At 44.8% G+C, this 14,590-nt stretch overlaps 1 long non-coding RNA gene across 1 annotated transcript; it reads right to left on the minus strand.

Moving 5' to 3' along the window:
• Positions 1-9,539: 9,539 nt before the first annotated feature.
• LOC123384268 lies at positions 9,540-14,369 on the minus strand. The gene is made up of 2 exons (XR_006595075.1): positions 12,084-14,369; positions 9,540-9,848 (listed from the first exon to the last, which is right to left on the minus strand). It is a non-coding gene; the product is annotated as an uncharacterized LOC123384268 (long non-coding RNA).
• Positions 14,370-14,590: the final 221 nt, after the last annotated feature.

Genomic DNA, 14,590 nt, shown 5'->3' on the forward strand with positions numbered 1-14,590 from the left:
TTTCCCCCGCGTCTTTGCATGAATTATTAAGATCCGGGCTGTTTATTTAAGAATCTAATTTTAGTGCATGTGTCCAGCTGAATTCTGTTTTCTCCTCTAATGAAATGAAAATAGTGTGAGAATTTCCAATCTCGGTCTCAAATTTTAGATTTGCAATGCACAGTCCGAGTTGTAAAGGTCACTCTGCTTTTGCTCCAAATAGCATAGACATTTGATGAGCCTAAAAATCCATTTGGGTTACGCATCCCATCATGCCAATGAATTAAAGTAGAGCTGCTTGGTTAACTCAAGCACAGTTTGGCCGTGCTTGGAGAAAAATAGATTAAAGGAGCGAGGACCCAATTTGAGGAAACTTACAAAACAAATCGTTTCCAAAATGAAGGTAGGTGATTGGAGAGGACTCCCGGAAGATGGCATGAGAGACTGCCATTGGTATTATGTTGCCTAGCGTTGCCTAGCCTTGTCACCAGATTTGGATGTCTTTAGTTCTCATGTCTAGTAATGCATATTCATTTATAATCAAATCATGCCACAGCCTGCATAAAATTCTTTGAAAAGGCTTATTTTTGAGATAGTGGATAGAGATGACCTTATACACAAAATTTCCTTTGCTTTTCTAAATATGGAGTGAAGGATAACACGTTGTTATGGATGGAAAGTGATTTAGGAAGATACGTAGCTATACCATTTGGGGATTTTCTTCGATTTTTTTTTCCATTAAATGACTTCCTCAAAGAGAGGTCTGGGACAAAGGTTCTTTAACTTGTTTGTTCAGGGTGGAAGGAAAATGATAAGATATCAATGTCCACATCGCTGGGAGAGAGTAGGAGACGCTGCCGAGTCCGATAAGAAATCTCAGATGACATAAATCCAGCCGCGGCTGGAAGCGTACTGTCCCGCAATAGTCACATTTACATTAACCAGGGAAGTGGTAAGAAATGCAACATGGCAAAATGAAAAAAGTCACAGCACAGTCAACAGCTCCTTTTTTCCGAACCAGGCACACTCTGCCACTGGTGGGAAGGTAAGTAAGTGCAAACTTTTTAGGGCAATTTGGCAACAGCTTCCAAAATGTATAATGCCTTTCCACTTGACCCCGGTGTTCTCCTTGTAGGAACGTACACAGTCTGGATAGTCTTGCGTATGGGTACAAGGCTAAAGGCGCAAAACCAATTTCGCAAAGTTGTCTATGTGATAAAAAAAATTGTAATAGAAGTCTGGAAACACTTCAAGGTCGATCAATAGGAGAATATTTGAACAAATCACGCTTGATCCACTGTTTGTAATAGCAGAATATTGGAAATAATCTAAATGATCATTATGAGGAGAGCAGTGAATGATGCATTCATATAATGAAATGTCACGCAACCATTAAAAATAATAGAGGAGATCTATGATGCTAATACAGAAAAATGTACCAGATGATAAGTGGAGGAAAAAGTAGTGTATGGAACACTGTGTATAATATGGCCTGTGTGTGTGTGTGTGTGTGTGTGTGTGTCCGTCTGTCTTTGTGGAGCTGGGTATGCATGTGTTGAATAATTAAAGTTTAATACATCCACCTGAATGTACATCCCTATGAGGGAAGGAATCGGACCCATCCTGTTCATCAACATGCCACTTCCTCTCTACATCAGTGCCTGGCACATAATAGAGACTCAAAAGCCATTTGGTGAATGAATGAATGAATGAATGATCATATGCTGGCACAAGCATAATTTAAAAACTATGGGGGCACCTGGGTGGTTCAGTTGGTTAAGCGTCTGACTCTTGATTTTGGCTCAGGCCATGATCTCACATTTTGTGTGTTCAAGCCCCACACTGGGGTCTGAGCTGACAGTGTGGAGCCTGCTTGGGATTCTCTCTCTCCCACTCTCTATGCCCCTCCCCTGCTCGTGCTCTCTCTCTCAAAATAAAGTAAGAAACATTAAAGAAAACTTTTTTTAAGTTTGGAGGGAGGGGCTCCTGGGTGGCTCAGTCGCTTGAGCATCCGACTCTTGGTTTCGGCACAGGTCGTGATCTCACAGGGCGGAGCCTGCTGGGGATTTTTCTCTGTCTCCCTCTCTCTGTCCCTTCCCCCACTCACACTCTCTTTGTCTCTCCCAAAATAAATAAATAAACCTTTAAAATTTTTTTGTAATTTAAAAAATAAATAAATAAAAAGTACGGAGGGATACATACCAAGTTCATAACAGATCAGCCACAGGAAGAGAAGACAAAGAGACTAGGGAAGTATATGTTGATCCTCTATGCTGTTGGAGTATTTTTAGAATGAGTATGTTTCAAAAGGTTTTATCCGAAAAAAAGTTAAAGTCTTTTCCAAATACCATAAAACTGCAAAATGGAAAGCCATGTTGTGGTTCCCATTTACATTTAAGACTATAGGATCTGTCACCAAGGTCTATATAGCCTCTTTCATCTTGCCCCATTTCCCCCTTCTCCGGAAAAGAGAGGGGGTAAGGACGAGCCAGGCAGCAGTCACAAGGAACAAGGCGCTCTTCCAAAGCTGGTATTACTGCGCACTTGGGGGGGGCTGACCTTAGCACTCCTGCATTCTGACCTTGTGATATACTCAACAAGAGAAGACTCAAAAGAAAGTCATCAAGGACAGCTCAATCAAGGTGTCTGAACAGTCTGGAGCAGCAGTGAAGAGTGAGGTGGGATGGATGGACACATTAAAAATGAATAGAAAGTATATTAAAGGACTTCCGGTTTAAAATGGCGGGTTGAATTCACCCGTTTATCTTCTCTCTGTCTCAAAACCCCACGAAAATGACAGTATGGGGATTAAAGAATTACAAACTCACAAGGACAAAGACAGCGGGAGAAAAGACAGTGACAGGGGAGAAATGTCAGCCAAATTTTGAAAAATGGAAGGGAATTGGATGAACAAGTGGCAGGTGGCTGGGCTTCCAGCACTTTTCCATCAGCTGGAGACTGAACGGTGAGAAGTCAACATGAAGCCAGTCCAAACACCAGAATCCTGGAGAGCTTCGAGACCAGGAGGCGCCAGACAAAACTGGAGTGAAATCAGGAAACCTCTAAGGTGTTCCTCCCCTACCTTCCTCCTGCAGAAGGGAAGGACTATGTGGGGGCATGAGCTTAACGGCTCTGGATTGGACAACACCAGAGCAGAAGGGAGGGTAAGAGTGACACAAGCAGTCACACTGACAGATCCTTTTTCTGCTCAGCTCCCAGTCGGGGCTCCTAGTCAATACTTGCCTCCCTCCCAAGTGAGAGATGCACTGTTTCCATTTTGGAAAAAAAAAGAAAAAAGAAAACCAGTATGTCCAAAAGGAAAAAGAAACTACAGACACTGACATTTTGGGGTCCTTTGATGAAACAGGCAAATCATCGCCCATTGTCCCCACTCAGAGCCCCACCAGTCAACATGATCAATCCCAACACAAAGCATGGAGTGTGCTTTTAGTGCCTCACTTCAAAACAAAATGACATCCAAGCATCACCATGTATTTGATCAAAACCTCTGAGCTGAAATTCAGAGATGAAAATAAATAGGAGAAAAAAGGAAATGTGAGTAAACAAAGAGTATGTAATGTGCAAGAAAAAATGTCAAACATACTGAAATATCTTTGGGAAGATATGGTATATGCATGAACAAAATGCATAAAAGTGAAAAGTCAGAGGATGGTCACTAGTTTTGGAAGTTAGAAGATACAGTGACAGTGTGGCAACAAAAAAATTGAGAAGATCACTAGGAAGATGATGAAGAGAAAGCTCCCAGAAAAGAGAACTTTAAAAAAATAGATGGACAGTGGAGAGAGAACATATTAGCAAGAAATTTAAAGCTAATAGTAGGAGTTTTAGAAAACAACAATACCAAAAATTAAGAAGAGAAAGGGAGAAATAACATAAGAAATGATTCAAGAAAATTTCCCCAAACTGAAGAACGCCAGTGTCAAGCACCCGCAAGCGCAGTGAGAAAAGTCCGCATCAAGTTATACCATCATGAAATTTCAAATCCCAACAACCTTCCACAGAGAGATCTTTTAAAAAGTATAATAAAAGCATCATCACACAGCACACTAGCTATGCTACAAACTGAAAGATGACACATTTCTTCAAAATGCCAATATAAGAGTGTTTCTTTCCGACCAAGAATTCTATACCCAGCCAAATTATTTCATGGTGAAAGACAGAATAAATGTATTTTTAAACTTGCAATACCTCAAAAATTGAAATCCCAGACCTCCTGTATCCAGAAAATACCTCAGAACTTTTCCCTGTCTTCTTTTTCTCCAGAGAAAGGGGGTCCATGCCTATCTAGGAATGATGCCAACCCAGAGGTAAAGAGAGGGCGGGGAGAGGGAAGATGCCTTCCCGACATCATCATTTGAGCCCAGGACCCAGAAGTCAGAGGACTGTGGGCACACGGTCTGCACCACAGTCTGTGGTTCACTCTGGCAAATGCAACCTCTACCAGTTAGAGCCCATCCTACTCTGCTTCTTTGAAGTTTTTTTCAGTTGTGCCAATCAGAATTGATCTTTCTCTTTCCTGATCACTAACTGTTTCCGTTTAAAATATTAAATCAGCAAGGTACTTTTTATTTCTAAGTCCTTGCTTCTTTGGCATGTAGGTTTTACATTTCTCTCCTATGTGTGACCCCATGTTTCCCAATGGCTTAAAACTACTCTTGAACCAAAACAGTAAGCATTCTTGTGGATTTGCCTCTCCCTCGCACCCAATCAGCCACCATGTTGATTCCATTCCTTGTTCCTCCCACTTTCTCTCATCTGCATTCCTACTGATCTCCTTGCTCTCAGTTTCCTTCCTCTGGAATCAGTCCTCTGCACTCAGCTGCCTGGGAGACCATTCTAAAATGCCAATCTGATTATGACCCTTTTGCCTGCTTGAAATACCTTCATTACCCTCTCAACACAAGCAGGATAAAATCCAACGTCCTTAACATACCACACAAGATTCAGCCCCAGACTATCTCCTTCCTCTCTCCCACCTGCATCCAACCACTTGGAGCTATTTCGAAGCCCCATGACTTTACAAAAGCTGTACCCTCAGCCTGGCATGTCCCACCCCTCCTTGCGTGGTTAGTCTAACAAACCCCCACTCATCCTTCTAGAACCAGCACAAACGAGTCCTGCTCTGTGAAACTTCCCCTAGCCTTTTCCTCCCATTCATGCTGCTAATGGGATGTTCTTCCACTAATACCTTTCCTGTTAGAGCTCTTCCTACATGTTTTACAACCTCTTGTTATGTGGCAGCTTCCCCCACTAAATGATAAGGGTTTTTTTATATCCCAGAATCAAGGTAGACTCCGTCCTTGGTAGACAATAAATATTTGCTGAAGGATCAATGAATTCTCTTCTAGAACCTAATTCCTAGTGCTTTTGTGGAAATAGACCTCAATAGGTATTTAGCAAAATAAACCGAAGATTCTTTACATTCTGTAAGAGGCACCTGTTCAACTTGCCTGCCCCACTCCTATTCCCCATGACCCTGATGTTGGTACTATAGTATGACAGTTTTCCTTGATAAAATTACCTCTCCAGCTCATGAAGGCTAACTGTTAAATTGTTAGCAACTTTCTAAGCTGTGTGAGATTATGCAGATCATTTGAAATCAACCGTGGTGGGAATATTTGTGCATGGAAATGTCACCTGCCCCCACCCCCAGAGTCAGGTGTTAAATATTTACCAGCTCACCCACCATCTCAGCCCATGTGGTTTGACAGCAGTTGACCCCACCCACAGCCCACTCAGGGTGGGCACTTGGCTCAAGCCTGGCCACTGAGTGTAGTCCAAGCCTCTCAGGGCCATAACGATTGGTGGGTAGGTGTGCGTGTTACTCCTGCCTAACCAAAGAGAATCTCTCCTGGGACTATCGCTGAAACTGCTGAAGAGAGGTGCTTCCCGCCCTGAAGTGCCTGTCTCTAAAGATGACAAGGAACCCCAGAACTGCTGGGCTTCCAGGCAGAGAAAACCCTTCGAGAATGTAGCCAACAGAGAGAGACAGGGAGAGAGAGAGAAGTGGCCACCAAAACTAAGTCCCGATACCGTCACTTGGAGCCCTGGATCCAGCAATGACTGAGACTGGCTCTCATTCCTAGACATTCCAGTTTTCCAAGTCAATAAAGCCCCATTTTGCTTAGGTCAATTTGTCTGTTTCATTGTCACTTGCACTTGGACATATCCTGCCTTATGGCCTGTCCCTCACAGTTCATGAGTGTGTTCCTGTAATGTGAAAGGCACTTCTTCCCATGGTTACCCTTGCTCAAATCAGTGACTCTGCCCTGGGGACTGCCTCTAGACCCAGACCAGGGTCCCCAGCAGCTGCATAGACTCCATGACCTGCCCTTCTTGGCACAGCCAGACCTCTTCCTCCCATATGTTTGCAAGTTTCAACTGGAGACATTGGAGTTAAAGAACATCTGGGGCACCTGGGTGGCTCAGTCAGTTAAGCGTCTAACTTCAGCTCAGGTCATGATCTCGCGGTCCGTGAGTTCAAGCCCCACGTCGGGCTCTGGGCTGACAGCTCAGAGCCTGGAGCCTGTTAGATTCTGTGTCTCCCTCCCTCTCTGACCCTCCCCCGTTCATGCTCTGTCTCTCCCTGTCTCAAAAATAAATAAACATTAAAAAAATTAAAAAAAAAAAAAAAGAACATCATTGCAAGCACTTGAGAGAGAAGAGCCATAATCCTCACTAAGTCCCTAGCCACCCAATGGCTGCTATGCCCATGACTGTTGCCTTGATTTTACGAAAAAAAAAAAAAAAAAAAAAAGCCTTATTTTGGCTTAAGCTATTCAGATCTGCCTTCTATTAAACGCATGAAAAGAATCATAACTGAGACTTTCCCAAAGGGTAACACAAGGGCCAGTGGGAGTCAAGACAGTGTTAGGTAGTATAGGAATGTTTTACGTTTAACAATTATGTATTTATTTTCACGTATATTCAGAAAAAAAAAAGTACTTAACACATCTAAAGGAATTTCATGGGTATGGTTACTTAGGATGAAGCTAAAATGTCTTTTTTTTTTTTTAATCTGACAATTTAAAAAAAAAACCTTCAATAAATGTTGGCTGCAAGCAACAGAAACCAGGAGACATGCAATTTCTTGGCAGAAAATCAGGAAGTCTCCCCAGCTGAGGGAAACACCTAGAAAAAAAGAGCTAGAAACATGAGCACGAACCAAGGAAGTTGTATCAGAGGAACCAGAGAGACATTCTCATTAAGACACCACCCCCCAAGTACCATGGCCACTGCTGCTCCTAGACTTGGGTGCCATTGGGTTCACAACACCGTCCGATGTCTTTGCCACACATTCTATTTGTGCCACAAATGAAATATTTCTAGGTGCTCAAGGTTAAGTACAACAGGGGATGATGTGAGGCGAGCCAAGATGCCATGCCTGTACCCGTGGGCCTCCAACATGGCCGCCCTTTGCCATCCCCTCTGGAGGTCTAAACCATGCTGCTTCCTGGTCCCACCCCAGAGGTTCAGATTGTTATTGGTGTGAAGGCAGCCTGGCCATTGGGGATTTTAAAGTTGTCCGGGGGATTTAACTGTGCAGCCTAGGTTGAAAACCAGTGGGCTAGATCGTTTGGCTTCCATAGTGGGCAATTTTATTCATCGAAGGGAGCTTGGTGTTATCTGAACTCCCCTCCCTTCCTGCATTCCACAATTGATTTCCTTGCTCTCCTTATATGCTCTAGTGCTAATGCTGTTTTCACCTCTTTCAATTATGCGATTCCCTTATCTTTATACTATTGAGAATACCTTACAAGATTTCTTAAACAGCAACTGAATTTATCTGCCTGTCATTTTGTTTTCCTTATCCACGATAGCAATCTCTCGCATAGCTTATGAGAACATATCAAGTGATTGGTTTTAAACAAACAAACAAAAATCCACCCAGTCAACATTTGTCCCAAGGTGTAGAGGCTTCTGGCTGCTTCTGTGGCTTACATGCAATATGCATCGGATTCGAGTGTTCACTCCAGCCCACAAAGACTTCTCTCCTGAAACCATGGGCGTTGGTTCTTATCTACCGTCCCCTCCTTATCACATATAATGGTGTGCTGTTTTCTGGAATGTGAGACTGTAGCCCAAGTTTTGCTCAATAATGAAAGCCATAATTCTGAAAGCGTCCAAAGGAATAAAGACGCATGGTAATTGTCAAAAGTTCTTCGTTTTGAACGCGAATAGGCATTTGCTCATCGTGGTTGACAGTTGATGGCTTTCAGCTGCAGAATGTCTGTAAAAATAACAAGAATCTTAACAACTTAACTTCTGTCTTGCTTTCGGATAAGATTGTCAACAAAAGGAGGTCTGGATCTATGGAATGCACGAGGAGATCAAAGTCAAAGTCACGTTGAACCACAGCTCTGACTCCCAATGATTACCCATTTGGCTACCTGGGTCCCAGCCTACCACCCCCTGCCCCAGAGTCAGAATCCTCATGATGAGGCAGCTGGTCTGCCTTTTCTGACTCGGGTAACCCAGGGTTTCCCCACCTTGGCTCTACTGACATTTGAGGCTAGATAATTCTTTGTTGCTGTGGGCGGCTGTCCTGGGCATTGGAGGATGTTTAGCACCAAACCTGATCTCTCTCCTCAAGATGCCAGTAGCCACACACCTCTCTCCAAGCTGTGACAACCAAAATTGTCTCCAGCCTTTGCCAAATGTTCCCACAGGGCAAACTCAGTCTCGGTTGAAACCCAATATTTCAGCCCTTGCTCCGTATTAGAATCACCTGGAGAGCTCAAATGCCTTGACCTCCCTCCCCCATCCCCATGACTCAGAACCTCTGGCATGGAGCCCAGGCACCAGCACTGGAAAAGCTGCTCAGAGATTCTAAAGTGCAGCCTGGGTTGAGAATCTCCATCCGAACACAACAAGCAGCTGTGGCGTTTCTTTTTTATTTTGTTTTGGTTTTTTTTGAGAGAGAGAGAGACAGAACACGAGCAGGGGAGGGGCAGAGAGAGGAGGGGCAGAGAGAGAGGGAGACCCAGAATCTGATGCAGGCTCCAGGTTCCGAGCTGTCAGCACAGAGCCTGACGCAGGGCTCGAACACACGGACTGCGACACCATGACCTGAGCCGAAGTCGGACGCTCAACCGACTGAGCCACCCAGGCCCCCCGAAGCTATGGCGCTTCTTAAAGTCCTTCTCAAATACTTTCACAATCCGGCCCTCCACTTAGCAACACATGAGCAACTACTATATAGAAACAATATTAGCTATCATGTCAAGTACCGTCCCAGGGAATTTGCAATTTAATGAGGTCATGAGAGTGCAAGGGAAATAAATTGTTTTTCATATGTGAGTACATATGGGAAAATACCTAGAAAGGAGACTCAAAAGGACTAAGAGAAAATGAGTACTGATCTGCCAAAGGAGAGCGAGGGAAGTTAATGGACAGATAAGAACGCAAGGAGCTCATCAGGGGTGAACGTGCCCGACACTCGGAGATGACAGAAGGGGCCTGGGGCACGCTGATTCTTTGAAGCTCTTGGTAGATTTTTAAATGTAAGAGGTTACAAAAATTATCGTGTATGTTTAGCATTTGCCTTTCCTTAAATAACAACTTTATTATAATTCACACACCATAAAATTCACCATTTCAAAGTATACAATCCAGTGATTTTGAGTACATTCGCAGAGTTGTGCAATCATCACCGCTGTCAAACTTCAGAATATCTTCATCACCCCTAAAAACAAACCCCCACGCATTAGCAGTCACACCCCTCCCCATTCTTGCAAGCCCCAGCCCCTGGCGACCAATGATCTACTTTTGGTCTCTACAGGTTTGCCCGTTCCAGCCATTTAATATCAACAGAATCCTGCGATACGTAGCCCTTTGCGTCTCGCCATCTAGACAGCATGGAAAAACAAAAGAAAGCAAAATAATCAGAGAAACAAAGCCGTCCTCCCAAGAGGCAATGAGATTTAGTGCCTAAGCGATAGATTCTGGCATCAGACAAAACCCCAACCAAATCAATTCCCCTACCCTCTAGCTGTGTGATCTGGAGCAGACACCCAAAACATCCCCAGCAACCTACTCAGCGCCCAACCCTTATACAAGGACTCGAAAGGGGAAATGGGCATTGCCCTGGGCCCTACAGTTTTGCTAAAAAGAGAAAATGGAAAGTCTCGGACAGTCCCTAGGGAAGGTGTTTCCTTCTGTGACTACGAAGACGAGCATGAGGAAAAACTCTGCCGCCTGTCCTCTACCCCCTTCTTCCCTTGAGGAATGTGTGAAGGCAGAAACCCTGGACACACAGCTGCCATGCTGTGACCATGAGGAAAAGGCCAACAAGCTCAGAGAGATGCCAGCCCAAATTCTGATATCGTTGATCTACTGAACCGGCACCAGCAACTGCCTTCTCACAAACTGGTATGCACGAAAAACAAGCCTTTGTATGTCTAAGCTACCACTACTTGGGGTTTGGTTACATACAGCCACAAGTAGGCCTGAGACAGGAAGTTATTTCATTTCTGTGCACTGGTTCACGGGTTGGTGGGTGGAGCTCCCTCATCTATGAACCAAGAATCCTTACGGCGATTGAACATCGAGAGCAGTTTCCTTTTGGGCGTGTCTCTTTCCTTTGGGTGCAAACCCGTGGGGCTAGCGTCTGGTTCTCTTTTGGCGAAGGTAGGGGTGCATTAGCCCTCCTGTACTCATCAGAAACTCCTCCCTGGAATTTGGTTGTTGAAACGGGAAGTTACTGGAGTTCACTTCTTCCAGGGGAAGAGGGTTGACTCGTTAGACTCTTCCCCACACAGGGCCGTTCCCATATTCACCCGTGCACACGTTCATTCATTCGTTCCAAAAAATATTTAGGGAGGCACTAATATGTGCAAGAGTGGGGACATGGAATTAAAGAAAAGAGGCAGGGGCGCCCGGGTGGCTCAGTCGGTTAAGCATCCAACTTGGGCTCAGGTCACGATCTCGCGGTCCGTGAGGTCGAGCCCCGCGTCAGGCTCTGTGCTGACAGCTCGGAGCCTGGAACCTGCTTCGGAACCTCTATCTCCCTCTATCTCTGCCCTCCCCTGCTCTCTCTCTCTCTCTCTCTCTCTCTCTCAAAAAATCAACCTTAAAAAAATTAGTCAATCAAAGAATCAAAGACAAGAGGCAAATTCAAGTAACTTTCATCCTAGGAGAAGGACTTAGACGCAAACGGGTCAATGTCTTATATAGTATCAGGTGGTGATGGGGCTGCAAAGAAAAATAAAGCGGATGAAAGGGACAGATCGTTACAAGAATGGGGGAAGGGTGGCTTCTATTTTAGAGGATGACCAGAGAAGGCTTCACTAACAAAACTGTGTTTGAGCAGAGAGGGTCTGGCAAGGGTGTGCCAGGCAGAAGTCAGAGCACATGCCAGGACCCTGAAGCAGGAGCACGCTTGGCGTATTAAAGCGACAGTGAGGAGAAAGTCAGTGTGGCTGGAACGGAAGGATGGAAGGGAAAGATGGTGGATGAGAAGTCTGGAGAGGTGGCAGGAGCCGGACAAGTCAGATGAAGCCATGTACTAAAACAGGAGTAACTTTCAGGAGTGAGGTGACCTGGCTTAGGTTTCAACAGAATCCCTCGAGACCACGAGGAGGAGGAAGGCGACCAAACCGGCGAGGAGGTGATGGCAATGTTTTAGGTGAGAAACGAAATACCTAGACCCAGGGTGTGAGTGTGGGGCTTGTGGGGAGTAGCCAGATTCCAAATATATTAACAAGGTAGAGTTAACCAGATTTACCAAAGGACACGATGTGGAGTGTGGGGGAAATAGGACGGTCCAGGATAATTCCACCATATTGGGTCTGAGGAACTGGGCAAATGCAGGTCCTGCCGGAGGTGGAGAGCCTAAAGGAGGCCATTAAGATGGCGGCCGTCGCGGTGGGGCCTGCTTTGTAGCACTCTGAGGCTGCCTCTTGCAAAGTCTGGTCCCTCAACCTTCCCACTGATTCAGACTTCCCAACAGTCTTCCAGTGACTCCCTTCGGCTTCAATTAACCACAGTTCATTTCTATCACTAGAAACCAAAGCCTCTTAAGCGGTAAAACAAGAGAAGTCAGCTTTCATGTGTCCCCACAGGACACTAAATGTCATTCTTACCATGGGAAGATGTGTCCTGAGCAACAACCGACAAATTCACAAACGAGCTTTCGGACGCCACCCCATTTCTCTGCCGCAGGCTGATGTTTCCTCTCATGGCATCTCTCCTCAGAGAGACAGTTTCTGCCAGTACAAGGTGGGGAAGTGTCAAATACTATTAAAACTTGATTGCTAATTCAAATGCTATTGTGCTTGATATGCTCGTCATGGAAAAGTGCACAATGTAGCTAATAAAATTGATAGAACTCCCTTTGAAGATATTTTTGTCACCGAAGCACTCAATAAAACTTTTTCCATCAGGCTGTTCTGCCTCTTCGATATTTTGTTAGTGACACATTTTCGTGAACTAGTCCAGGGCCTAGTTAGGCCTGTTTTGCAAAGAATGTTGGAGGGGGAAGAAGGAGTGTTCAGATTTTTCTTTTTATTTCTTGTAATTAGGAAGACCTCTACCAACTGCCTAACGATGCAGTTCATCTGGGTCACTGGGAAACCAAATCAAAGCTGTTTTTCTTCAGTCATGGGCGATCAAATAAATAACCCACAGAGGTTGCTGTAACTAACTCCAAAATAGCTAATTATAAATACCAAGTCCAAAAATTAATCTGCTCGAGGAAATGTTCCTTTTCTTCTTGCCCGGATTCAACCAGTGTTTTTAGCCTGCGTCCCAAGAGAATCGCAGATTCAGATTCAATACCAAGATGGTGAAGCTTGGCTCCCACCTTTGGACATGACCGGCGTGGACAGAAATAGGTAAGTGATTTCTCAGTGGCAATACTGACCAGCCTTGGAGGCATATTGACCTGAGTTCAAAACTGGGTGCGTTGGGGAAATTACATCATCCTGGAGCTCAGATCCCACATCGTTTCATTGGGGACAGTATACTACTACTACCATGAGAGGTAGTACCCTTTTGACCGTCAGTCCCAGAAAATCTAATTCAAACAGACTTAGGAAAGAAAAAGAGATTAACTGACTCAAATATTTGAAAATGTTGAAGACTGAGCTGGCTCCTAACCCAGCCTGATTTGGGGGCTCAAAAATCTCTTCAGGACCTGGGAGCTCTGTTTCTTGGCTCCGACCTTGCCTACGTTGGCCGCTCTCTCAGCGTGACTGAGTCCTTATGATGGCAGGAGGGCAGCCAACTGTTCTTGCCTGTTTTTCTAATGAAAAATAGAACACCCCTCCCCAGCCATGTGAACAACGGCGAAAATTGTGTCATGTGCCCATCCCTAAACCCATCCCTAAATCGGCGACGGGTGTTCACATGCCTATGATGGATCCGTGCGAGGTGTCACATTACTCAGATCACACAGGTTTGGGGTTCTGCTCGCGAGGAAGAAAAGGGAGCAGGCATTGGATGAACCACTAGCCCTGTCTTCCATGTGCTCGTGACAAGGTAGGAAGGACCTGGACAGCTGGCACTGAGGTAGAAGGAGCAGGTTTGGATGCTGAAATTCTGAAAACGAAAGATACGGCCCTCCTTGTCCTTATGTCCTGAAGCTCGCTGATGTTTCAGGTATGGGTTTAAATCGGTTTGGTTTTAGTCCTAAACGCAAAGTGATTCAACAGGGGAAAAACGGAAAGGTAAGTGAAAGAGACCAGTAATCTTCTTAAGGCAACACTTGCCTTCTTTTCTTTTCTTTTTTTTTTTTTCTAGTTTTTATTTTAATGGAGCTGAAGTGCCTCTGAAATAGCCCTTACTCCAGCAAAATCCAGGATTCAGGTTCACCAGATTTCAGATTTACTGCCTTCAGGTCCCCCCCAAAGGATAATTATTTGTAAACGGCTTTATTTTCCAGTCCTGATACCTACCTGCAACTCATGCGTCTGCCCGTAAATTAACGTGCCGAGAATGACTTCTCACTCACGGTACAATGAAAACATGAGAAATGGGTTTTAATAAACCGGGTTGGGAAAGGGGATCTAAGGGAGAGCAGAGAGGCACTCGGTTCACATCGGAACGTCGAAAGGACACAGGGAACGCGTGAGGAATCTCAGTAATTACTCCAACACGGAAACCGTGTCTATTGATCGTCAGTGTTTAAGCTAAAGAGGAAAGACACTTGCTGCGTGATTAAATGTCATTTACATAAAGTATGAATTACACACACTAGGAACAGAAACCTCATTTCCTCAAAGAAACATGTTTCCGGTTTGTGTCTCACGGAAAACACTTCTTGTTTGTTTTTGAAAGTTGGGGCGCCTGGGTGGCGCAGTCGGTTAAGCGTCCGACTTCAGCCAGGTCACGATCTCGCGGTCCGTGAGTTCGAGCCCCGCGTCGGGCTCTGGGCTGATGGCTCGGAGCCTGGAGCCTGTTTCCGATTCTGTGTCTCCCTCTCTCTCTGCCCCTCCCCTGTTCATGCTCTGTCTCTCTCTGTCCCAAAAATAAATAAAAAAAATAAAAAAAAATAAAACAAGAAAAAAGAAAGTCACACAATAAAGAAAAACCGAACATCTCTCTCATAGTCTCGACCTACAGGGAAAAACTACTTCTCACGCCTCTATCT

This window comes from Felis catus, chromosome A3, assembly GCF_018350175.1.
Source record: "Felis catus isolate Fca126 chromosome A3, F.catus_Fca126_mat1.0, whole genome shotgun sequence".
Classification (NCBI taxonomy): Eukaryota; Metazoa; Chordata; class Mammalia; order Carnivora; family Felidae; genus Felis; species Felis catus.